At 41.8% G+C, this 25,488-nt stretch overlaps 2 pseudogenes; one reads left to right on the top strand and one right to left on the bottom strand.

Moving 5' to 3' along the window:
- Positions 1-639: 639 nt before the first annotated feature.
- On the bottom strand, positions 640-4,107 carry LOC110209015 (pre-mRNA-splicing factor CWC22 homolog pseudogene; annotated as a pseudogene).
- A 384-nt stretch (positions 4,108-4,491) lies between these two features.
- LOC110209014 (nicotinamide phosphoribosyltransferase pseudogene) overlaps positions 4,492-25,488 on the top strand; it is a 36,071-nt pseudogene continuing 15,074 nt past the window's right edge.

The following is a 25,488-nucleotide window of genomic DNA, read 5'->3' as shown; positions in this document are numbered from 1 at the left end:
GGGACCCCTACTTTTGATTTCCTCCTTTAGTCTTCTCCCAGGTGTTTTTAGTTGAATGTTATTGTCACAGTTGCCCCTGAAGGGATGGGGTGACTTCTTGCTTCCAAAATCTCATGAAATGACTCCACTGGCACACATCCTCCCAAAATCTGAGGTCTCAAAGAGATATATTTGTTTTCACTTTGCCACAAACGTTGCACTTGAGTTCTAGGTAATCTGTATTCCTGAATGTTCAGTGTTCTGGTGATCCACATGAAACAATGCTATAAATAAGGGCATGTCGATGATAAGGGAATCATGAAAAGTCTTAATTCCATCCTGAAAATTTCTCTTAGAGACTTGACCTATTTTTAGATCCATGCTTTAGTTGTCTGAGTTGACATGGGAAATGCCTTCACTGCCACTGCAGGCGCCCCTTTCTCTACTGAGGCTACAATAAAGCAATGTGACTTTAGTCTCTTTATCTTACCTTGCCTCTTAACCTAACATGAAGTCTGGCTCTGTGACACAGTAAGAATCCAGCCTGGAATGGGGCTGGTATGGTGTCTGGTTATGTTAACAAAAGAGCTTGAGTACTTCCTTGTGCCTGGCACACTGGCTCTGTTCCTCAGTGCTCTGCAAAAGCTGAGGACAGAGCCATTAGGTCAGGCCGGTCAGCAGTGCTAGGCTCCCATTGACTGTGGGAATTCTCTGACCTGGGACACCTGACTGCATTCAGGACAAGAGAAAGCTTGAGTGGCAACTCTCCAACTCCAGAAGAGACATGCTCTGCAAAAGCTATGCCCACACCCCATGGTGACTGGCTCCCAGAAGCAGCTCGTACAGATGCCACAGGTGATTGCCCTCAGCCATTCTTCTCTCTGCAATTGCTTCTTTTCTACAGCAGCTGAGATGAAGAGACTTCAGGCCTTGCAAGAAGCAAGGAGGCAGTGCTTCTGAGGGGCAGGATCGTCTCCTTTTACAGGAGGTAGCCCTGCCCCGTTAGGGCCTCCCAGACAAGGTGTCAACTCCTCTAGCCTGCAACCCTGCAGTTCCACCTGTTAACCCTTGCTGGTTGTAACAGCCCTGAGGCCCCCAGAGTTCACACTTCTGGTTGAATCCTTTGGATGGACAAGTTTCACCATGCTGAGAGTGCTCCTGTGTGTAAGGAGCCATGTTATGAAAACATGGATGTTTAGCTCAATGGATTTTCAAATCTGATTTGAGCACAGACCGTCTGCAGACATTAGAATGTATAGGCTGGTTCTTTTCTTTCCCTTTCTTCAGCCAATCAGTACCCAAGTTTTCTCAAGCATCCTTTCATTACTTCCCTTTCCATCCACTTACTAAGAGTCACAGAACTTGAGATTAAGAAGGGACCTCTCTAGCCATTTAGTTCTACACAGACCTGAAGGCCTACTCAATGATAACAAATCCAAGAAGTGGCTGTCCATTTCTCTGCTGCAGGAGGAAAGTGGCCACCCACATTCTCATGAGCTCTTTCCTATTGCAGTGACCTCCCCATCTCTCTCCCTGCTAACTGTTTCCTTCCATAGGGAGCCATCTCTTTGCCGTTGCCAAATTAACTTCCTTAAGCAATTTGAAGATTGACAATGTCTAAAAAGAATCTAAGTGGAGTAATAGAACAGCTTTGTTTCTTATTTTAAGTTATATGTGATTTTTTTATTAAAAAAAAGCCAAACCATTTAGTATACAAAGTACTTTAATTGAATTTTCTTTTTTATAAATTTAAATTACCAGGAAAACCCTTAGTGGACTTTAAAACTTGGTTTTAAACTATGGTACCCTCCCTTCTTTCCAATGGGAGCCCTTTCAGGGCAAGATCTCTTTGTCTTTGTACTCCAATTTCTGCCTATATATATATATATTTTTAATCCTCTCTCTTCTTCAGTTTTTGTCTCTTGCTCTCTGTTTCCATTTTATTATCTTCATGTTTCTTTTCACCTGTTCTTTTTTTCTCAACTGTTTTATCTGTTTATTTTTTCTTTTTTCTTCTTTTTTCCTTTTATCTTTCTCTGAGTCAGAGCTATGGCCACTTGTGGATGAGGAGTCACTGCCACTGGATGAGTCTGAGCTGCTATCACTGCTGCTGTCAGAATCAGAGTCTGAGGAGTAAGCATCTGAAGAGGCAGAGGAGGAGGAGGAGGAATCTGAGAACTCAACATCCCTTGGCTAAGAAGATCTTGGGTGCCTTTTTCAGATGTTCTCATAATTCTCTGTTAAGCCTCCCAGACCAAATGTTTCTTGGATTGTCTCTGAGGAGTAATCCTTCAAAGAACAGCTGCAATGTTTCATCCTTCAGTCTTGCATGAAGTTGAGGAAGTCCCATGTATTCACAAAGTTCTTGAAACAGTATTTTTACAGAAATTCTGCTGGAAGATGTAGTACTTTCTTCACTCAATGTTATACATTCCAGAAGACTCCATAGAAGTGAATCAGTATACAAGAGATGAGCAAACATCTTGGCAACATTATGCAATTGGTTGATTTCCAATCTGTGCACAATGTCATATTGTTCTTTGAAAATACCCTGAAAGCATTCCATGTATTCCTTTTGCAGCTTGCAGAAACACCCAGACAACAAGACAAAAAATTTCTCATATGTCCTCTGTTGGGCACAGCAGGGAAACATCATGTTGCAAAGTTCTTTCCTTTGGCTGTCAGGGAACTCCATCTTCAGTAATTTGCGAGCACATTCTTCAACATCTAAACTTGACTGAATAGTGAGATAAACTGTGCCATGAAATGACACCAGGCTGGTTTCTGTTTTGTCAAGGATAATCACTTTTTGTCCTTCTTCATCTTCACCCCCCTCTTCTTCCTCCTCCTCATCTTCTTCACTGCTTCTAGCATCTTGGTCTGTGTCTGAATCACTGTCACCTTCATCAAGGATTTCTTTCTCAATCATTTTGTATTTCTCTTCATTTTCCATAAAATTAGCATTCAGCTTGAAGATGTTAAGTACATCCTCTGGATTATAGTCATCTTCCAATGGAAGCAGATGAGTGAACTGGTCTTCTTCCTCCACTAGATCAAGGCCTTCCAAAATAACAGGGTGGTCCTTGAATCCATCCTTCCTTACTGCAAACATCACTTCAATCATATACTGAACCCGTCTGTCAATTTCAGATTCATGGAGAATGTTGCCAAGGCGTTCAAATATAGCATTCATCCCCCTGGGTGATACTTCTGTTAATTTCAGGCCACACTCTTTAAGAAATCCAATGGCTACTTCCACACTAGCATCTGTTGGTCTTTCAAGAAGTAAGGTGAGCATCTCTAAACATAAAACTTCATGTGCCACATCCTGGTTCATAAGGTATGCCACAAATTTCACAGCAGTTAGACAGAGCTGCTTCTCATTTCTTCTGTAGCCTTTTCTAAAATTGACAATTAGCCTCTTTAGGATCAGTTCTCCAATGTTGGGGAACTTGGAGTTGATGATTGCCACAAGGGCTGCATAGACATGAGTAAAGATTGGAGATGCCCTTTGTGCTTGCAAAAGAGATCGAGCCAGCAATCCCCTTCCCCTAACTATATTTTCTTGAAGGAGTTCTTGAATGATAATCCCCATGTTAGAAATGGTCACTTTATTGATAAGACCATTGATGGACTTCTTCAAGGCCTCCCAGCTCATCCTTTGGTACTCTAAGCTGTTTTTATCAGTAATCTGTTCTTGCATCCTCCTGAGCTTTGCAGGAGGAATATAAGCAGTACCTCTGAGGGGAAGGAGTGGATCCATGTGGACTTTCTTCTTCTTTGTCTGGGGCTCGTCCTGAGTAGATGAGCTCTGAGTGGTTGCTCCTTCTGTCCTCTTTTGGCCCAGTGAAGATTTTCTGTACCTTTTCTCATCAGAATCTCTTTCTTGCTGTCTCTCCTTGTGTTTTTCTCTATCCTTCCCTCACCGTTCTGTGGTAGCTTTTCGTTGTGGACTCATTTTCTGGCATTCAATGTTGGAGTACTTGGGGCTGATTATAAATCTGCTGTCTTTGCCTTCAGGTGCCCAAGCTCTCCTGCTTCTTCTGACACACCTTCTTTACCATCAGCAAAACTTCTTGTGATGAAGTTGCCCTGCTGGCTGGAAGGTGTTTGCAGGAGCCAAGGCATGGCACAGGCGTGAGGGAGTGAGTGAGTGAGGGAGGGAGTGAGTGAGTGAGGGAGGGAGTGAGTGAGTGAGTGAAGGTTGGGGGGCCGAGCTTCCTTCTGCTCCTTCTTCACTGCTACTCCTGGCTGAGCCCGGGACAGAGCTGCCAGGAAGGGAAAATATAGGGTTCTCTATGCCACTATGGCTTAAGTCACCACGCAGACAGAGGGCTTAGGTAAGGAGCTGAGCAAGATGCCAGGAGGCAGCTGTCTGCTATGCTCCTGATTCTGAGTGAGTTCCACTGATCCCTGCCCTTTTTTATCCTGGAGGAGGAGGGAGGGGGAAGGGGCAGAGCCTTGTGCACCACCTTAAGATTCACACCTCAGGAGGCAGTTTAACTTTTGTGGATGGGTGTGAGGAAGCACTGGATCTGAAGAACAATTTCCTTGCCTTTTGTCCATCAATCAGAAAACAAAACACGGCCTTAACATAGTTCTTTGTGTTTTGTCTTCAGTTTCCTTAGGGTGTGCCTTGTCAGTTCCCCCGTTTATCTCAGGCACTCAGTTTCACCATTAGTAAAATGGAAGCATAGTAAAGCACAGACTTTCTCTAAATCTTTCCTACTCCCAATCCTCTTGCATTAATGGCCTGTTAAGAAAATGTTCTAGAGTGTAAGAAAGGTCTTCAAATTAAAAGGGAAAGCATCGATCAAAGAAAGAATCCAGGAAGCCAAAGAGATCTAGAGAGCATTTTCAACATGATGTCTTTAATGAAAAGGGATGGAGTTATATTCTTGAGAATTATGATGGCCACCTTCCTATACAAGTCAAAGCAGTTCCTGAGGGTTCTTTCATTCCCAGAGGAAATGTTCTCTTCAGGGTGGAAAACACAGGTCCAGAAGGTTACTGGCTAACAAATTAGATTGAGGCCATCCTTTTGTAGTGCTGGTACCCAAACATGGAAGCTACAAATTGCAGAGAGTAGAAGAAAATTTTGGCAAAGTATTTGATGGAAACATGTGGTCATCTAGAGTGTCTGGAGTACCAATTGCATGATTTCAATTACAGAGGAGTCTATTCACAAGAGATGGCTGGTATAGGAGCATCTGTTCATTTGATGAACTTCAAGGCAAGTGATACAGTATCAGGAAATGCTTTAATTAAAAAATATTATGGAACAAAAGATCCTGTGCCTGGATATTCTGTTCCAGCTGCAGAACACAGTACCATCGAGGCCTGGGGCAAAGATCATGAAAAGTTTGCCTTTGAACATACATTAACAGTTTTCATCAGTGCCTTTGTCTGTAGTCAGTGAGAGCTATGACCTCTTTAATGCACGTGAGAAAATCTGGGGGGAAGATTTCAGACATTTAATTGTATCAAGGAGTGCAGAAACACCACTGATCATTCTACCAGATTCAGGAAACCCTTTTGACACTGTATTAAGGGTTTTGGATATAGTAAGTAAGAAGTTTGCCGTTACTGAAAACTGAAAAGGCTATAAATTGTTGCCACTTTATCTCAGAGTTATTCAGGGAGATGGACTTGATAGCAATACCTTACAAAAGACTGTTGAAGGCCTGAAGAGAAAAATGGAGCATTGGAAACATTTCCTTTGGTTCTAGTGGAGCTCTATTACAGAAGTTAACAAGAGATCTTGTTAATTTAAGAGATCTGGAAGGAGGCAGGGGGGAGGGGCGGAGCCTTGTGCACCAGCTTAAGATTCATACTTCACTAGGCACTTTAACATTTGTGATGATTCCCTCCAAGGAACTGTGCCAACACAACTCACTGGGATAGCAGGAAACTAGTCTTCATATGTACATTCCACACCACCCAGCCTACTCCTCCATCACTGTGAGCATCAGCTCAAGGTCTCCTCCACCCTCTGCCCTATGCTTTCCTCCAGTTCAGACACCCTTAACTTTGATCAAGGCCACACTAACAAAAACAGTCTTGAGGTTCTAGGTACCAGAACTGAAACAAAATGACTCTGTTCTGGAGTGTCCATTTGACTTCAGGGCTCAAGTTGAGCTCTGGTGGGCCACATGCTTTCTTGGGACTTCCTCATTTGTTCTGTGATGCCGGTCTTCACACAGCCCCTGTAGCAGCCCATTGTGCATTAGAAAGATGCCTGGCTTCAGACATTGGAGAGATGTGACTTCAAATGCAGTCTTTACCCTTATTTGCTGTGACCGTGGGCAAGGAATTTAATTTCATAGGAGACCTAGGGGGCCCAATGAAACTGTCAACTGGACCAGAACCAAATTCTAACCTGTGGGTGTCCAGAAGCAAACAAAAAGAGCAGCATAGAGACAGGAGAGTCAGGTAAAAATGGAAATTTTAACTTCAGAGTAAAGAAAATGACTCATGCATGTGGAAGCAGGTCCTTCTCTGAAGGCTGACTTAAGGTTGTTAAGGGTTGGCCCACTACACAATCATTTTGAGATAACTAGATAGTTCTCCTTGTTAGCACTTCTTGGGACAATACAAGCATTTTTGGGTCTAATGGGGACAGTCATTATCTCAATTCTTGAGAGTTCTGATCACCCTGCCAGGGACAGAACCAGAGCCCTGTGACAGGAACAGGAGTGCAGTTACTGTCCATGACAAGAATAAGGGATTGTGAAGATGGGATGGATGGCCCAGGGAAACAGGGGGAGGTAAATCCCTCGGTGAACACCTGGTGCTCATCTGAACAATGATGATGATATCTTCCTGAGCTCAAAGGATTATTGTCATGCCAAGCTCAGGGTGCAGACTTCTTGCTAAACCTTAGCCCTGGAAAACAGGGCATCTCCATAATAATTGGATAAAACCAATCATGATGGGACCACTAGTGGTTAATCCTCCTGTGTCTTGCCATTTCTACTTTGAACAAGAAAGGAAAGCTTGCAGAGTCCAGAAGACAAATGATTCTGTACAAGAGTGAGACTGGCCCAAATGCAGAAGGTTCAAACCACTTCTGGCTGGAAGTTGGGCCTTTGGGAATGAACCTTCTGGGAAATTCAAATCTGACTTAGATTAGATACCCCTTTCCTCCCTCACCCCCATGCTAACCCCTATTCATGGAACACCATTGTCAGAGTAGACCAGGACTGCCCAGCACCTTACTCACTCTGGCAGTCTGGGACTCATTCATCCATGTGTCTACCTATGCATGTCTATACAGTCCTTCTAGCTCTCTTCTACCACCATGTCCCTTATATACCACTTGAATCCCTCATCCCCCAGAAGCCACCTTCAGTCAGTCCATCAACAAAGCTTTCAGTCCTCCTTGCTTCCCCACTTCTAGACCAACCTCTCTTCCCTGCCAATAATTCCTGAGGCTTTAAACAGATTAGGGATGTGGCACATGCCAGCTTCCCCTCTCAGTCCCATCCCAACCCCAGGAAGTGGCAGAAGCCCTTGCAAGAGCCCCTGACTACCAGGATAGCTCCGGAGAAGCTACTTGACTAATTGACACTGTCGCCTTCAAACCTCGCCACCCAGCAAAGCTTTTTATACCTAGTCCAGAATGGCAGTTCTCCCTCCAGTTTCCCCACTTGCGGGGTAATGCAGGGTTTATAGCCTATCCAAAATGTCTGAGTTTTCTCACTTGAGTCTCCACAAGGGGTTAACACAAGGTATTAAGAATAGCCTGTAGCTGTCAATAATAGCCCAGCAGCTTCCACACCCTCATGAATGACAAGCAGAAGCAACATTCCCAACCACATTTTCTATGCATGTGTGTAAGGGGGGTGAGGTGTGTAGGGGTGTGTGTCTGTCTTTCTACTAGTCTCTTTTGGTTAGCACTCAAATGGTGACTGGCCTTCAACAGCAGTAAGTGAAAATCCATAGCACTGAAATGAAGGTGAGACAGGAATGATGAGGCAGGCCTGTAGCCATTTTTCATGGTGGTTCAGTCATGTGGCCTTGGTAGAAGGGGTAGACCTTCCAAGTTCTACTTGATTTTTGTCTTGCTGACAAACCCTGGTGTGTGGGTGTGTGTGGGGAGGGGTAGTGAGGTCTATCAATTAAAGAAATTGAATAGCTAGTAAGAGCAGATTAGGGTAAGGTTGGGAAGTCAAGTCCTGAAACTGATAAGCCTATATGGGGATTTTTGAGGAAGGTAAGTAGTCATCCACCCATAATCAGAAGACAGTCATTTTGCAGTCTTTCCCCATCCCCCCCCCCCCCATAGATTGGGTGCTCTAGGCAAGGAGGCTTTGCTGAATGATTAACTCTTCATGGTTATGGAGGTACATGCCAGGAGGTCACTTATCTTCTCCCTTGCTACCCAGGATTTCTGATCCAAATAAGGTAGATCAGTTTGGTCATCGTCTAAACAAATACATGAATAAAAACTGTTAAGTGTTTCCTCTGTGCCAAGTATTGTGCTTAGTGCAGGGTATACAAATGGAAAAATCAAGACAACTTTGCTCTTTAACCTAAACTCTAATTGGGGGAGACTCGGCTGAAAAATGGATGGAAAGTTACATTGCATCCATGTTGATGGAACAGCCTCAAAGGGTCCTGTGTCATATATTCCTCTAAAATATTCTGCATAAATATCGCTATTCCATCAAATTATGTATCAGTTTTCAATGTCTCTTCCTGGATTTCAGCTTGATAGCACAAACTCATTACCAAGATCCCTTCAAGAACTTCCACTATCATTGTATCCCAATGAGCTGAAACCTTCTTGATTTTGGACCACTGGTACATTTGTTTTAATTCTTGCTCTGGGAGTCATGATGGGGATGTATATATGTTTTCAAATAAGACTGTCAATCTGAGTACCGCTATCATAGTCTTTCCATCTTATATGACCATATTGGGCCAAATTGCCTCATTCAAAACCTGGAATAATTACTGGATATGAATCTTGATGGTATCAGCACTCTGGACTTTAGCAACTGGTCTAATATCCTGCTCTGGCCCTCCTTAAGTGGTAACTATAACTTTGTGTGAGGACACATCTTATTCATTGGCCTTCACTTCTGGTGATGTCTATCACCCAGATTGGTGTTATGCACCATTTAAAGGAAGATGATTTAAATATTCATTATGTGTGAATTGCCATTCATCATATGAAAGTACCCCTTCTATATGTTTGGATGCCAAGGGTAGTAATTATGGCATATACTTCTATTTGTTCAGGTTGATTGATTTCTGCCTGTGGTATTGGCAAGTGACTAACTTCAATGTATCTTCTTCCAGAGCTGATGAGTGTTAAGCCATAATGACATCCTCTTGTTGCTTGAGCTCATTTGATTTTAACTTTGTCACTTTAGACATCCTTTTGTCAGTTAACAAATATTTATCAAGTGCTTCCCATGTAGCAGGTTCTATAGTAGGTGCTAAGGACATAAGGGTGAAAATGGAATCTGCCCCCAAGGACCATCATTTGAAAGGGGGAAATACATGTATATGTCATAGATGAAAGGTAATCTCAGAGGGAAGGAACTGGCTGGTGAAAGGGGATGGACCAGAAAAGGCCTCCTGGTGCTGCTGCTGTTTAACTAAGGTAGTGATGAGGGGCAAAGCATTTCAGGCATAGGAGATGGGCAGTGCAAAGTCTGAGATGCAGAGAGTGTCATGATATAGGAACCTCAAGTGGCTTGTGATGTTGGATAGCATATGGAGGAGAGTAATGTAGAAGACTGGTAAAAGAATGCCCCCACTCTAGGCAGGCCTTCATCACCTTCCACCTGGACTATTGAAGTAGCCTGGTGGGGGAGGGGAGGGTCTGCCTGCCTCAAGTCTCTCCTCATTCAAATCCATCCTCCATTTAGCCACCAAAGTGATCTGATCTGATGCCATCATTCCCCACTCAAACTCTAGTGCCTTCCTATTGCCTTTAGGATCAAACATAAAATTCTTTGTTTAGCATGTAACCAAGTTCTTTATAACTTAGCCTCCTCCCACCTTTCCAGTCTTCTTTTACTTTATTGCCCACCCAGTACTCTCTGATCCGATGACACTGGTCTCCTGACTTTTCCAGGAACAAGACACTCCATCTCTTGGCTACAGATATTTTCTCTGCCTGTGTTCCATACCTGGAATGCTCTCCTTCTTCTCAACCCTGCTGACTTCCTTGACTTCTTTTAAGTCCCAGTATCTTTTTTTGGCCTTTTTTTGTATCTCTAGCACTTAGCACCAACTCTTGGCACAAAGTAGGTGCTTAATATACTTATTGAGGGAAAAGGTAGGAAGGGACCAGATCATGAAGAGCTTTAAATGCCGAGTAGAAGATTTCATATTTGCTCCTGGAGGTAATAGGGAATCAGAGGAGAGCTGATTGTGTGGAAAAGTGACATGGTGGGACCAAGCACATATAGAACCTGTTTTTTTTTTGGGGGGGTGAATGGCCTGAACCTGCTTTCAATGGGTGAGCTGCTGGGGCGGGGTGGGGGAGGGGGGAAGGTCTGGTGGGAGGATGAGTCAATCATAGATCTTTCAGCTGATGCCCCAGGGTCCAATAGAGAGGTCTGACTGTTCCCACTGTTCCTTTTGCTTCTTATACTGTTGAGACTCCCCCATTTTACACTTCCAGGGGACAAGTGAAAGGTGAAAGTGCCATGCACTTCTGAAACTTCACACCTCTTGCCACCAGGAATTCAATCAATGGCTAAAAAGGTGGCATTTAAAGGTATGGAATATGATTTGTTCAGTTCTTGAATGGACATTTTCAGATCAGAATAGATTTAGCCCATCATCAGGCAGAGCTTGAATATATCTCTCTGAGAAGACCATATTTAATACCTAACTTGTCAATGTGTCTCAAAATGGCAGAAAAGCACCTGAATAGTCTCATGTCATGGCTTTCAAATATGGCAGCTCACTCAAATAGGTGACTAATACCAAATGGCCCATATTTGTGTATGGGCTAAAGACAGAATGTCTCCCCTCAGATCAATCATGTAGTTCAAAGCTTTGTGAGAGCAGTGGTGTGGGGCAAAGGGCTTCTTGGTTTCTTGGCTAGAGTGAATAAAGGGAAAAGAATTGAGGGGGTGAGAGACAAGCAATTAGGCCAGAATTTACTCCCCGATTTAGTTCTTTGTCCCAGCTTTTTACATTCTTGGCCAAATGTATCCTATTAATATTGGACTAAAATGCTATGACTCTGTAGATTCTTCACAGATTTTTTTGGCCGAATCTTTACCTTTGATTTGGATATGGCATGTCTGTGGACATCTGTGGATCAGAGCCAGAGGCAGTTTCGGATAGGGTAGATGATTATTCTCCTGGTCTGTTGAATAGATATTGGTATGTCTGTATGAGACAGTTTTTTTTTTCTGCTAACAGAATGACTTAATTATCTCCAACTCGTTTCTTTCAAAACTTTACTCAATTTTAAATAGACGTGCAAAACCACCCCGTTTAAATGATAGTCCTTTGGGGCAACACTGATTTGGTTCTTCTCAGCAACTGCTTGACTTCCTGTAGCAGATCCAAACTGGGTTGATGGGCTGCTTCCTGTAGAACTAACATGAGGTCCTAAAGGGTTTGCATGGGCTAGGATATTCTGTCTTGGTTTGCCCTTTCCTCTTCCCTCATCCTTTCAAGACGTTGGGATTCTTCCTCCATCAGGAAGTGGTGCAGTCTGTTCTATTCTCCTGTGATCATCCAGTGCCAGTCAACATGTCTCTCCTCCTGAGCAAGAAGTTTCTCAGCTTTCTCAAAAGTCTTCCCCAAGCAATTCTGAGTGTCCTGGAGCTTCTCCCTGCAATTGTGAACAGCTTACTCTACAGGAGAGAGCTTGTGAGCCTCATACTCTGGGCTTGGGGAACATCTCACACAGAGTGTCTGGTCATCTTAACAAAAGAGCTAGAAGACTTCCTTGTGCATGGCACACTGGCTTTATCCTTCAGTACCCTGTAATAGCAGGGAAGGAGAGGTTACTAGGTGACTAGGATGGGAAATTTGGGGAGGAGATCCTAAGGAAAAGCTCCTAGACTTCCATATAGGATTATCTGATCTGATTCCCTCAAGTTTCCATTCTGATTCCCTCAAGTTTCCATTCTGATTCCCTCAATTCTTTCAGGAGGATCAGATGCTATTGAGGAGCCAACTCTATACAAGCAAATATAAGTAATAACACTTTGTAGGTAGAAGCTTTCTACTTCTTGAGGTCAATAGTTATATCATAAAAGACTTGGGAGGATCCCTAAGGAATTCCAAAATGGTGCATATCAATAAATTGCTTAGAATGAAACATGTTTCTACCACAGGACACAGAACTTTAAATGAAATTGACTTTTCCATTAATGCAAACATAAGTTACTTCCCTGTAAGAAAATTGCACTGAAATTCTTTTCCCCAAACTGAAGATGTTTCTGCTTTAGTTTCAGTAGTTAATAGAATAACAGGTCCCTCTATCAGTTGTACCAATACCCAATTATTCTTACATCATTCTGAAACCTTTAAGTACCTCATTTCATACAGACATGTTATCTAGTAACTGGCAGATGTCTAGGCCAAATACCCATTTACTAAATTGTTTAAGATATAGAAAGGAATATAATCTTAGGCTGAATGGCTCAGATCTTAAATACACACTTTATTATATTAGCTCAGATGTATCCCAGCCTTAGTCTGTGGGATAATGATTCAATTTTGTCTGTTCTTTGTTTCACAAACTTCTTTGCCATTTGTCTAATTATTCCCATATCATTCAGAAAGAATGTTTATTCAGGGATTTAATCTTTCACATAACTCTGCAAAAGTACTAATTTACCCAACTGTTTAGGATATGAATGACTACATTCACATTGAAACCAGCAAGATTAAAGGGCAGCTAGGTGGTCCACTGGCTCTGAAGTCAGGAGGACCTGAGTTCAAATCCAGCCTCAGACCAAACACTTGACACTTACTAGCTGTGTGACCCTGGGAAAGTCACTTAACCGCAATTGCCTTAAAAAACAAATAAGGAAAAAAAACCCAGCAAGATTTCAAATACTTGCGTTGTGCCCATGTCTTTTACTGACTATTTGCTCTGATCACAGAAATTTGCCATAAAAAGGCAAAGCAAGGACATGATTGAATAAAACATCCTAGTTATCCAAACATGTAGTATCAGTTCCACCTCATAGACAGACCCAGGAATAATCAGATGGGAAACATTCCTTTTCAAAAGAACACAGTGGGGAAACTGAGCCAGGAGGATCCCAGCCTAGACTGAGGCTGAGACTGTCCTGTTTGCTTTTCCAGATGCAGACCTCCATCTGAAACAGTCATATTCTCTGAGTAGCTTGTGGCATTTCTCTCAGATGGTGGATTATTGACTATTGATTATGGATGGATTTTTATGATCCATCAGACAGCTGGAAACACAATTCATTATGGTCCCATGAGCTTTTACCTCAGATGGCAAGTTTAACTAATCAAAGATTTACCAGGACTTGGTCTGAAATTTAAATTTCTCCTTGTTCAAAAGCCCATCACTAGAGATCATTTCTATATACTTGCAAATTCTCAGTGAGCCAAGTTCCTTAGTTAGGAACTCCATAACCCAAACAAGCTCTTTGGGAAGCTTACAAAATTAAGAAAGATCCAAAGGGACCCCAGAGAAGGGGCTTCCTATTCACCCCATCTACCCTTAGGGCTGCCAAAATATGTGAATAGTGAAATATGAAGTGATTTTTCCTAAGGTAACACACTCACATGTGGCCCAGGAAAGGATTAGAACCTAGGTCTTCCTGACTGAGGCCAAGCTCCTGTCCCCTGCATCTGTAAGGAGAGGTAATATTGCATAAAGTTTAGTGTTGGTCCTGGAATCTTGAAGAAGGGATCAAGTTACTGCCTCTGTGACCCTGAACTAGTCCTCCAACCTCCCTCTTCCCCCAGAAACTAAAGGCAAAATGCTTAGCTTAGAGCAAAGGAATCTAGAGAGCCTGTATTCACTGGCCCTGATTTGGTGAGATATTTCTATTCCTAACAGAGTTTAGAAGGACTCAGAGGTACAAACAGAATGCAAAACTGGGAAACTTTGTCCTTCCTACTCTATTTTCTCTTGGCCTTGAAGTGGCTAATAATTTTCAGGTGTCCTCTTTATCCTCCTAGGCAGCAGTAGCAGCAGCAGCAGAAGCCTATTCTTCATCAGGCAATTCCATGTTTCCAAGGAGTCCCTGCCAGAGACCCAGAGATTCTGGTCACAGAAAATGGGGCTGGTTTGTGTGCCACCATTTAGAAGTTCTTGCCCACTGCACTGGTGCTGGGACCCAAAGGAGAAGGGAGGAAGGAGCACTGTAGCAGGAGTGATGTCATATTCATACTATGTCTTCCTTCCAAAGCTAGAGACTCATCACAGAGATGAGTGAACAGGGAGAATAGAACCTCAAACCAAATTAATGGTGATGAAAAATAGTATTTCATCCTGAAATTTGTAGTAGAACATTCTATTCAGATTCTCACTGTGTCTGGAAGAGACAATTAGTTAACTGCCCTTAAATAGCCATTCTAATACCCATATATATTAACCATATATACATAGCCCATATATGCATCTGCAATATGAATATTCTGAGGGAGTAGAAGAAGTTGATCACAGGGTATTGGGAATACTTGCCAACTAATTTTATGATCCCTTTGAAATTTTATTTCTGATGTGTATAAGAGGTAGCTAAATGGGGAGGGGGAATGAATAAAATACCTGGCCTGGTGTCAGGAAGTCTCATATCTGTCTGTGTCTGTGTCTATTATATTTTTACTTCAAATCTGGCCTCAGACACTTACTAGCTCTGTAACCCTGGATAAGTCTTTGAATCCTGTTTGCCTCAGTTTCCTCATCCATCAAATGGGGTGGAGAAGGAAATGGCAAACCCAACTTCATCTTTTTTTTTTTTTTGCCAGCTGGGATTTATTTATTTATTTATTTTTATTAATTTTGTTTTAGCAATAATAGCTTCTATATGCTTTAGAGTTTAAAATTTTTCTTCCCCTTCTTCCCTACCATCCTCCCCAAGATGGTGCACAATTTATATCTGATATAGGCTATACATTTACATTCCTAGTAAATATATTTTCACATTAGTGATGTTGTAAGTAAAATAAAACCAATAGGAGGCACCATCAGAAAGAGGAAACAAAACTCAATAGAAGAGGGGAAAAAAAACAGCAAATCAGCTTCCATAGTTCTTTCCTTGGATGTGGATAGCATTTTCTATCATGAGGCCTCTGGACGTGTCTTAGATACTTGAGTTGCTGGGAAGGGTTAAGTTTATCAATATTAGTCATAGCACAATGTGGCTGTTATTGTGTACAATGTTCTTTTGGTTCTGCTCACTCCACTCAGCATCAGACCATACAAGTCTTTCCAGGTTTTTCTGATGTCTGCCTGCTCATCATTTCTTATAGCACAATAGATAGTGTTCCATAACATTCATATACCACAACTTGCTCAGCCATTCCCCAATGGATGGGCTTCCTCTCAATTTCCAATTCTTTGCCACCACAAAAAGAGCTACTATGAATATTTTTTATACATGTGGGTCCTTTTCTCATTTGTATGATCTCTTTGGGATATAGCCCTCCATCTTTGCCAAGAAAAAAAATCCAAATGAGGTCACAGTGTTGGACAGGACTGAAATGAAATTAAATGAAAAACAAATATGTGAAAGGACAGTGAAAGATAAAATTCATTTCATTTTATATCAAATAGAGCTCCAAGTTGGGTTTATAGAAATTCCAAGGGGATAGGACTGGAAAAAGTTTAACTTAGCTTACACTGTGGAATAAATCTCCAGTTTGTGAGCTAGGGAGCCTGTCCATCATGAAGTAGGTGATGTCCATCCTCTTGCAGAAAAGGCTGGAAATTGAAGGCCCACAGCCAGGGAGCCTGGTGGTGGGTTGAGAATTTCTCCCTGGAGAAATGCTCAGACAGGAATAGCAGCAAGCAGGAAGGTAAAAGTCCCTTGAACAGAGAGTCATGGGACCAGCCTTTGTTCCTGGGAGTGGGGGCCAGGAGAAAAGATGAGTGTGCTGGGTTCTGAAGAGAATAGGCTAGAATCTAGAAATGAAGGAGCTCTGGAGAACATTGTAAAAGATAAGAGTACCAACCTGAATGCTTGGCATAACCTTTTCACTCAGTGGTTGGGCAGGAATATATCTAAAGGGTGCTCAGTCAGAGGCCAGAAGTGGGAAGCAGAAAAGATGGTGCAGGTCTGAAAGTGCTGTTGACACAGGAGCTTTAAGCTCTGCCACTAGCTCACTGCCCCACTTTTTGCTCAACAAGTGAGGAGCAGACACTTTCATGGCAGGGGGGATGTGATCCTGGTAAAAGACAAAATAATTGCAGTACTCAGTAATTGATCTCAAGACCAGGAGTTACTGTCACTGGAACATAGTTTCCTCAGTTGGGGACTGAATTAGATGGGCCCTGAGGCCCCTTGGAGCTAAGTGAAGTGACTTGCCCAAAGTCACACAAAGGCAAAATAACAGCTTGGATTTGAATCCAAGTTCTCCTCTTCCAGATCCAGCATTCTTTCCACTCAATTCTATGAACTCACTCTTATGAAGACATAGGTAAAACCAGGGTCACCCTAGTCAGTAGAAAAGGCTAGGGGAGGCTCAAGGCAGACCAAAATGGAAGGAGGGTCCAAGCATGTTCTCTGATAGAAAGGGCACGAACCAAAGCCATAGCCAGCTAAGCTGGAAGTAAATAGTAAACATGACAAGACAGTTGGGTTGGACTTACAGTATTTAGTGGCTTTTATGCAATTTTATTTTTTTTTAGGTTTTTTGATAAGTTGGCAAATTTTGCTGAACTTTTTTTCCTCTTAACAAACATCATGAGACCTTGATTCTCTGGGAGGGGGAAGGAAGTGGAGCACATTGACACACTGGTAAATGTAAGTGACATTGAAAAAATGTGATATCTTTCTAAGGAAATAAAAAAGCTAAGTTATCTCTCAGAACTCTTCTCTTTCTCTTTAGGAAAAAAGTTCTATTGATAAGTCAAGGGTGGTGATGTTGAGGCCACAGTCCCAGGAAAAAAGCCCAAGTCTTTAGATGACAGCAGCATACTATGAGCCACTACCTCCATATTTGGAGGAAAAGGCAAACTGAGGCCCAGCTGTCCTTCCTTTTTCCAGCAAGTCTGACCCTAAAAAAGGATGTTGCTCCTTCATGGCTTGGAAGAAGTGGCTTTTGCAGTCATGGTTCTATGATATGCTAAAGGTAAGAGTTTACGCATCTTCTCTGATCAATACATTCTGCTCTCACTATGTCATACTGTTACCTATTTGGAACTGAATTAGAAAGCTGTCTCCTGTTCAATCAATACCAAATGATGCTGCTCTAGGACATCTGGCCCTTTTTCTTCTTGGTGGTACTTCTGTGGTATCCTATGACCTGGCTGGCTCTGACAGCTCCCTCAGGCCCATCTCCTCCCACTCCCCAGCACCAGCATCTAGGCCTCCTGCTTCCCATGAAACTGACCAGAAGCATGACATTGCTTTGCTGTTTGGGCCCTCCCTGTGGCCCTGGAGCTACTCTGTAGAGGGCAGGGTAGTCCTCTAAGTAAATGTTATGTTATTCGCTTAAATAAAAAGGCTTTTTTTTTTGATATAAATTTATTTATTTTTAGTTTTTAACATTTACTTCTGCAAGATTTTGAGTTCCAAATTTTTACCCCATCTTGCCCCTCCCCCCACCCCAAGATGGGATGAATTCTGAATACCCTTTCCCCTAGTCTGCCTTCTCTTCCATCTCTCCCCCACGTTCTCTTATCCCCTTGCCCTTCTATTTTCCTGTAGGGCAGGATAGACTTCTGCACCCATTTCCTGTATTTCTTATTTCCCAGGTGCATGTGAAAACCTTTTTTTTAAACATGTGTATTTTTAAAACTTTGGGTTCCAAATTTTCTCCCTTCCTCCCTCCCCACCCACCCTCATTGAAAAGGCAAGCAACTCAATATAGGTTATACGTATGCAGTTATGCAAAACACTTCAGTAGTAGACATGTTGTGAAAAACTATTTCCTTTAATCCTATCCTGCCCCCCCCATTTATTCTGTTCTTTCTTTTGACCCTGTCCCTCCTCAGAAGAATTTGCTTCTGATTACCCCCTTTCCCAATCTGCCCTCCTCTCTATCATCCCCCTGCTTTCTTATCCCCATCTCCCCCTATTTTCATGTAGGGTAAGACAGATTTCCATACCCAATTGAATGTGTATGTTCCCTCCTTAAGGCAAATCCTATGAGAATAAGATTCATTCATTCCCTCTCACCTTCCCCCGTTTCCCCTCCACTGTAAAAGCCTTTTCTTTTCTGTTTTATGTTTGTGATATAATTTACCCTGTTCTACCTCTACCTTTCTTCTTTTCCTAGTATAATCTTCTCTCATCCCTTAATTCTATTCTCCAGATATGACCCCTTAATTTTCAACTCACCCTGTGCCCTCTACCCATCTATCTACCCATCTGTCTACATACATATAATTTTCCCCCCTCCAACTATCCTAATACTGACAAAGGTCTCATGAGTTATAAATATCATCTTTCCATGCAGGAATATGAACAGTTCAACCTTAATAAGTTTCTTATGATTTCTCTTTCCTGTTTACCTCTTTATGTTCCACTTGAGTCTTGTGTTTGAAAGTCAAATTTTCTATTCAGCTCTGGTCTTTTCATCAAGAATGCTTGAAAGTCCTCTATTTCACTGAATGAACATTTTTTCCCCTGAAGGATTATACTCAGTTTTGCTGGGTAGGTGATTCTTGGTTGTAATCCTATCTCCTTTGCCCTCTGGAATATTATATTCCATGCCCTGCAGTCCTTTAATGTAGAAGCTGCTAAATCTTGTGTTAACCTGATTGTGTTTCCACAATATTTGAATTATTTCTTTCTGGCGGCTTGTAATATTTTCTCCTTGACCTGGGAACTGCAGAATTTGGCTACAACATTCCTAGGAGTTTTCCTTTGGGTATCTCTTTCAGGAGGAGATCTGTGGATTCTTTCAATTTCTATTTTGCCCTCTGGTTCTACTATATCAGGGCAGTTTTCCTTGATAATTTCTTGAAAGATGATGCCTAGATTCTTTTTTTGATCATGGCTTTCAGATAGTCCAGTAATTTTTAACTTCTCTCTCTTGGATCTATTTTCCAGGTCAGTTGTTTTTCCAGTGAGATATTTCACATTGTTTTCTAATTTTTCATTCTTTTGGATTCGTTTTACAGTGTCTTGATTTCTCATAAAGTCACTATCTTCCAATTGCTCTATTCTAATTTTTAAGGAAGTATTTTCCGGGCAGCTAGGTGGTGCAGTGGATAGAGCACTGGTCCTGAATTCAGAAGGACCTGAGTTCAAATCCGGCCTCAGACACATGACACTTACTATCTGTGTGACCCTGGGCAAGTCACTTAACCCCCTTGCCTAGCCAAAAAAGAAAACAAAACAAAAAAACAAATTAAAGAAATATTTTCTTAAGTAATCTTTTGGGCTTCCTTTTCCATTTGGCCAGTTTTTCTTTTCAGGGCATTCTTCTCCTCATTGGCTTTTTGGACCTCTTTTGCCATTTGGGTTAGGCTGTTTTTCAAGGTGTTATTTTCTTCAGTATTTTTTTGGGTCTCCTTTAGCAAGCTGTTGACTTGTTTTTCATGATTTTCTTGCATCACTCTCATTTCTCTTCCCAGTTTTTCCTCTACTTCTCTTACTTGCTTCTCAAAATCCCTTTTGAGCTCCTCCAAGGCCTGGGACCTGATTCATATTTTCTTGGGGGCTTTGGATATAGGAGTTTTGACTTTGTTGTCTTCTTCTGGTTGTATATAATATAGTGTGACTCTTTTTGCGCTGCTTGCTCATAATCCAGCCAATTACTTGAGTTTTAAACTCTTTGTTAAGGTAAGAGTCTGCTTCCAATGTGGAGAATGTACTGTCCCAAGCTTCGGGAGTTTGTACAGTTGTTTTCAGAGATACTTGTAGGGACCTGTAAATTTTCAGTTCTTCCAAGGTGGTAATGATAGGGGGAGAGGTGTTTACTCCTTTCCTGGCCTGTACTCTGGTCTATTAGTGACCACAAGCACTCCTTTCTGTACTGGAACTGTGAAGAAGGTTTTCTCTGCACTGCCACTACAAGCTCCACCATGCCAGCACTCCTCCTTGCCTCAGGACAGCCTCCCAGAACTGTGACCCAGATCCAAGCAGGGGCAAAGCATGAGATTCCTGCCTCACCACTGGCAAATAGATCCCTGAAATCCCCCTCTGAGCAGCTACCCAATTCCCCTTCAGTCTGTGGGCCAGAAGCTCAGGATGCAGCCACCACCCCGGGCCCAAGCTCTGTGCTCTGGAGCTGGCTTTGACCTAGCCTCTCTCGGTGCCTCAGAAATGGACTTTTCCCACTGACTTTCTAAGTTGTCTTTGGTGTTTTGGGGTTGAGAAGTCTGGAAGCCACCACAGCTGCCCGAGATTCAGTCCTCTGAGGCCTGCTCCAGGTTCTCTGAAGCCTGCACGCCCATGCTGCACTGTGCTCTGCTCCCTACCCTGTGAGATATACCTTTCTGATCAACCATCCAGGTTGTCTTAGGCTAGAAATTTGCTTCACTCTGTCTTTTTGTGGATTCTGTTGCTTTAGAATTTGTTAGAGCCATTTTTTTTACAGGTATTTGGAGGGGTTTTGGGGGAGATCTCAAGCAAGTCACTGCTTTCACTCAGCCATCTTGGCTCCACCCCTCAAGGCTCTCTTCAAATATATTGAACCAAGGGGGGCTTTTTTTTTGGTGGGGGGGAGAATTAATTATAAATCACCTGTCACTGAAAACCTCTTAAAAATGTGTAATACAAATCAGTACTTATACAAAGGTTTTTTGAAATAAAGTTCAGCAATAAATATGAAAAAAATTTGGTTTAGACTGAATGTAAAGCAATGTAAAGCATGTCAATATCAATTTTGCCCTGCTGGAGAGATTTCTCTTTGCAGGTCATGATTCTTCCTCGACTCTCAGGACTGCTCAGAACTTCTGTGTTTTTCAGATTCCTTTTCTGCAAACTTCTGCACCATTCCAATGTGGATCTTCTTCATCTCTGGGGTTTGGCTCACTTCTATTCCTTTCTCTTGACTTTGATCTCTCTTCCCTCCTAGGATTCTCAGTTTCATTGTTTTGGTATTTTTCTCTTTCATTTTCAGAGAGAATTCCTTCTTATCTCCTCTTCTTGATTATCATCTGATTTATTTTCTGGCTTCTAGCTATTTATTAAGATCCTGTCCTTTAAAACCCTGAAATTGGTTCCTTCTGTGATAGTGTCTCTGTCAGGGTGTATTTTGATGAGTTTTCTCTCCAATTTGAATCTCTTAAATTTCAGTCTGAAATTTTTTTCTGATTTCTTTTTCACTTGTCTCTTGCTGTCTTTTTTCCATTTTATTTTTCATGTGTTTCTTTTCACTTGTTTTCTTTTTCTCAACTGTTTTGTCTGTTTCTTTTCTTTGTGGAAATGGGAGTTGTAATAGACTCGCCATGAGGAGATTAGGTGCTTTGGGCAGGCTGTAACCTCTGAACTACCCAGCCTAAGAGGAATCAGAGGAGGGACTTGAGTTTTGGGGCAGGGAATAAAAGGCTGGACTTTCATGCCTCAAGGGTGTGCCCACCTGTGGGACACCCTGCCTTGCTAGGCCATTAATAAAGTTTTTTTTTGTCTTGTTCACTAATGGCTCTGTAAAACTCTTGTTGCTAACATGCCACACTCTGTCTAACTTCTTCAAAATTTGTTGTACACCTTATTAGCCAAAATTGCTTTTTTCCTTGAAAGCCTTTTTGAAAATTGACAACTGGCCATTTTAGGATCAGTTCTCCAATGCTGGGGAACTTGGAGTTGATGATTGCCACTAGGGCTGCATAGACATGGGTAAAGATTGGAGATGCCCTTTGTGCTTGCAAAAGAGATCGAGCCAGCAATCCCCTTCCCCTAACTATATTTTCTTGAAGGAGTTCTTGAATGATAATCCCTATGTTAGAAATGGTCACTTTATTGATAAGACCATTGATGGACTTCTTCAAGGCCTCCCAGCTCATCCTTTGGTACTCTAAGCTGTTTTTATCAGTAATCTGTTCTTGCATCCTCCTGAGCTTTGCAGGAGGAATATAAGCAACATATGTAGGAGGGAGGAGTGAATCCCCATGGACTTTCTTCTTCTTTGTCTGGGGCTCATCCTGAGCAGATGAGCTCTGAGTGGTTGCTCCTTCTGTCCTCCTTCTGCCTGGTGAAGGAGATTTTATGCACCTTCTCAGATCAGAATCTTTCTCTCTCTCTCTCTTTGCATTTTTCTCTATCCCTCCCTCACCATTCTGTGGTAGCTTTTCCTCGTGGACTAACTTTCTGGTATTCACTGTTGGAGTGCTTAGGGATGATTGTAAAGCTGCTGTCTTTGCCTTCAGGTGCCCAAGCTCTCCTTTCTGACATGAGGTCCAGGGCCCAATCTTGCTTCTTCTGACTTGCCTTCAGTAAAACTTCTTGTGATGAAGTTGCCATGCTGGCTCAAAGGTATGAGTTTTCTTCCTAAATGGCCTCTTCTTTTCAGGCAAGAAAAGCACTCGTTCCTTAAAAATATACATATATCTATAACTTATATTATTTAATGTATTGCATATATCTGTATCTATATATCACCCTAGTTGGTAAGACATTTGACCTGGATTACAGCAGCTTGAGGCAGTACTTTGTGATGCCTTGAGGAATGGCTCTCATCACCCTATGACTCTTCCTAAATTCAACAAGTGATCAAAGGAAAGGAACACCTTTTTTCTTAGAAAAACTGAAAGTGGACATGTGGCAAAATTGTTCCAAATTGCCAATAAGACATGCAAATCAAAACACCTTACAACAAACCAACAAAGGTGACTCTAAAACTGAAATGGCTAGTACTTAATGGACTATGGTAAGGTGGGACGCAGAGTTACTTTTGAAACTGTAGCATTATTCCAATCATTCAAGAAAGCGATTTAGAATGATAAAGTCTCTACTCTAGGACTCCCAAACCTCAGTATTAGACATATAGCTCAAGGAGCTCAAAGATAAGAGGTCTTGAATACACCAAAATATTCTTAGCTATATTTCTTGTGACAGTGAAGAAATGAAAGCAAAGTAAATGCCCAATGATTAAGAGGATAATTGTTACAGATGGTTATATAGAAATGATTGGCTTGACACCCTGGCAAGGTAACTTTCCTCAACATGTGGTTTTGCCTGATGGAAAAGGTGGCTAGTGTCCATGAACACTTTTCCTTCCCACCCCACCCCCAACATGTTTCCTGCTTGATGGTGTATAGCTTAGATCTCTACCTAGCTCTAATAGTGCTCATTTGTCATGTACCAACTACCTTTTTCCTTGCTTTCAAGTTAGAGCTAGTTGTGTGGATGGGCAGGTGTGATTGTGGGAAAGGAGACATACTTGAACTACCTAAGGTCCGTGCCTTGTGCTATACTCTGAAAGGTCATTCAAAAAACATTTGTCCAATGAACAGAGAAGTTTAGACTTGTCTCTAACCAAACAATAATGTCCAGTTCTTCTGAAAATTTGATGCTAGAAGGTAGCAGCTGAGTAGTTAGCTACATGTCATGAATTTAGAATAAATTGTTTGAGAGAGCTGCCATTTTCTACTTGTGTGTTGGCCAGCCATAAAATGTTTTATGATTCTTCCTAGATCAGTGTAATTTACAAGGTTCCACACATACTTTCAGTGATATAGAGGCCAAGGTGTTCTTGGTTTATTGATGTGATTGAGACACTGTCCAGCAGAAGGAGAGAAAAGCAAACTGTTAGAGGCCCCTCTCTGCTTTAGTGTAAGGTGCAGAATCCCCCACTTAGGGAATCCTGTACCTCCCCCAAACAGTGGGGCAAGTTTGATACCTAAGAAAGGGGGTGGGAGTTCATTATGATTATATAGATTAACGATCATAATGGGTTTCTTACAATGGGGGCAGTCTGGAGTAGCTGCTAGATGAAAGTCTCAATAGTGGATTGATCTCTGCAAAGACCCAGGAAAGCCTAGTGATAATTATAGACAAAGGGAGGAGGAGCTATAGTGTGCTTCACTGTGGGTTGCTGGATATTAGTAATGAGTTCATTTCCAAGTTGGGTGTTAAGCCAGGGCTGTTGGGTAAATGCCCAAACATAGGGTTGTGTATTGGTCATGAACACCAGTTCATGTTATGTGTCCATGTTATGGCTTTCACTAATCATATTATCTGAGTTATGGTCATAGTATCTAAGTTATGGTTTTTACCAGTAAGTGTTTAAGTAATGGCTTTCACTTCTTACTGTGTTTTTATGGTTTTCCCCCATAAGGATCTCACATTTAGCCTTACTTTTTCCAAATCAACATCCTTGGGGATACATGCACTATGTGGGTGTCTTTTGATTAAATTCCAAAACCCTGCATTTTTCACAATGCAAAGGAAACTAGTAACCACAACTTTCCTTTTTAGAGCAATATTGGTAGCCCTCCTAGAGGGCTAGATCTGAAGTCTATCACAGAGGCAATAATATCCTGCAAAATGTCCTTATTATTTGGTTTAAAACATAATTTTAAAAAATTGGCTGACATAAAAAGTAACCAAAAATACTTTTCTAAATAGTCAAAAGATTTTTTTTATATGTCATCATAGCCCCAAATTGGCTTCAGAATGTAAGCAAAAAGCTCAGTTTACTTAATTTCTGGTATTGTTTCCTAGGAGGTACATGTCCCTTGATAGTCTTCCAAGCATCAGTGGATGTTCACCAGAGACTCTAGGCTGAGCTTAACTGATGTCCTGTACAGTAGGGTCTTAGGAAGTTATCCATGTATCTGAAGATAGCTAGGTTAGTGTATGGAATCAGAGCAAGGCAGATTCCTACCCTGAGAGCCTGGGCTCTCTTTCCTCTAACAAGTGCTCCAGAAAGCTTATGGTGATTCTCCGGTTCTATGAAGTCTGAGCAATTGGAGTTGAAGCCTGCACTTCAGGCTGCCTGGGAGTACAAAAAATATCACCACACATGTTCAATCCCACTTGAAGTTGATCTTTTATGCTCAGGTCCTGCTGGTTCCCATCAAAGAGGGATATGATGATACTAGTAACCTTATTCTGAGCTAAAATTTAACATGACCTGACCACAACTTTGTCCATCAATAAGCTGTCTCATCTTCTATAGAATGGAAATACCAGGCTGAGTAAGGGAAACCAGGAACTTGTTTCTTAAGACATTTTTTCCTCTTTCTTGCTCTAATTCATTCTCTCTCTCTCCTTGATTTTTTGTCTTGAATTGTGAGATCTGAGGTCACAAATGGTCATTGGTACCTCTGAGAGCTTTGAAATAGTGAAATGTGTGATATAGATCCTAGGTAGATTCAAGTCTATCTGTCCTAATATTCAAAGACCTATCAGGGTAGAATGTGATATCCCTGTGATTTAAAAAATTATCTGTGGAATCTTGAATAACTTATTTTCTACCTTT

The sequence above is a fragment of the Phascolarctos cinereus genome, unplaced genomic scaffold, assembly GCF_003287225.1.
Source record: "Phascolarctos cinereus isolate Bilbo 61053 unplaced genomic scaffold, phaCin_HiC Scaffold_1;HRSCAF=81, whole genome shotgun sequence".
Classification (NCBI taxonomy): Eukaryota; Metazoa; Chordata; class Mammalia; order Diprotodontia; family Phascolarctidae; genus Phascolarctos; species Phascolarctos cinereus.
The sequence above is the reverse complement of the archived record's forward strand: the minus strand, read 5'-3'. Positions and strand labels throughout refer to the sequence as shown.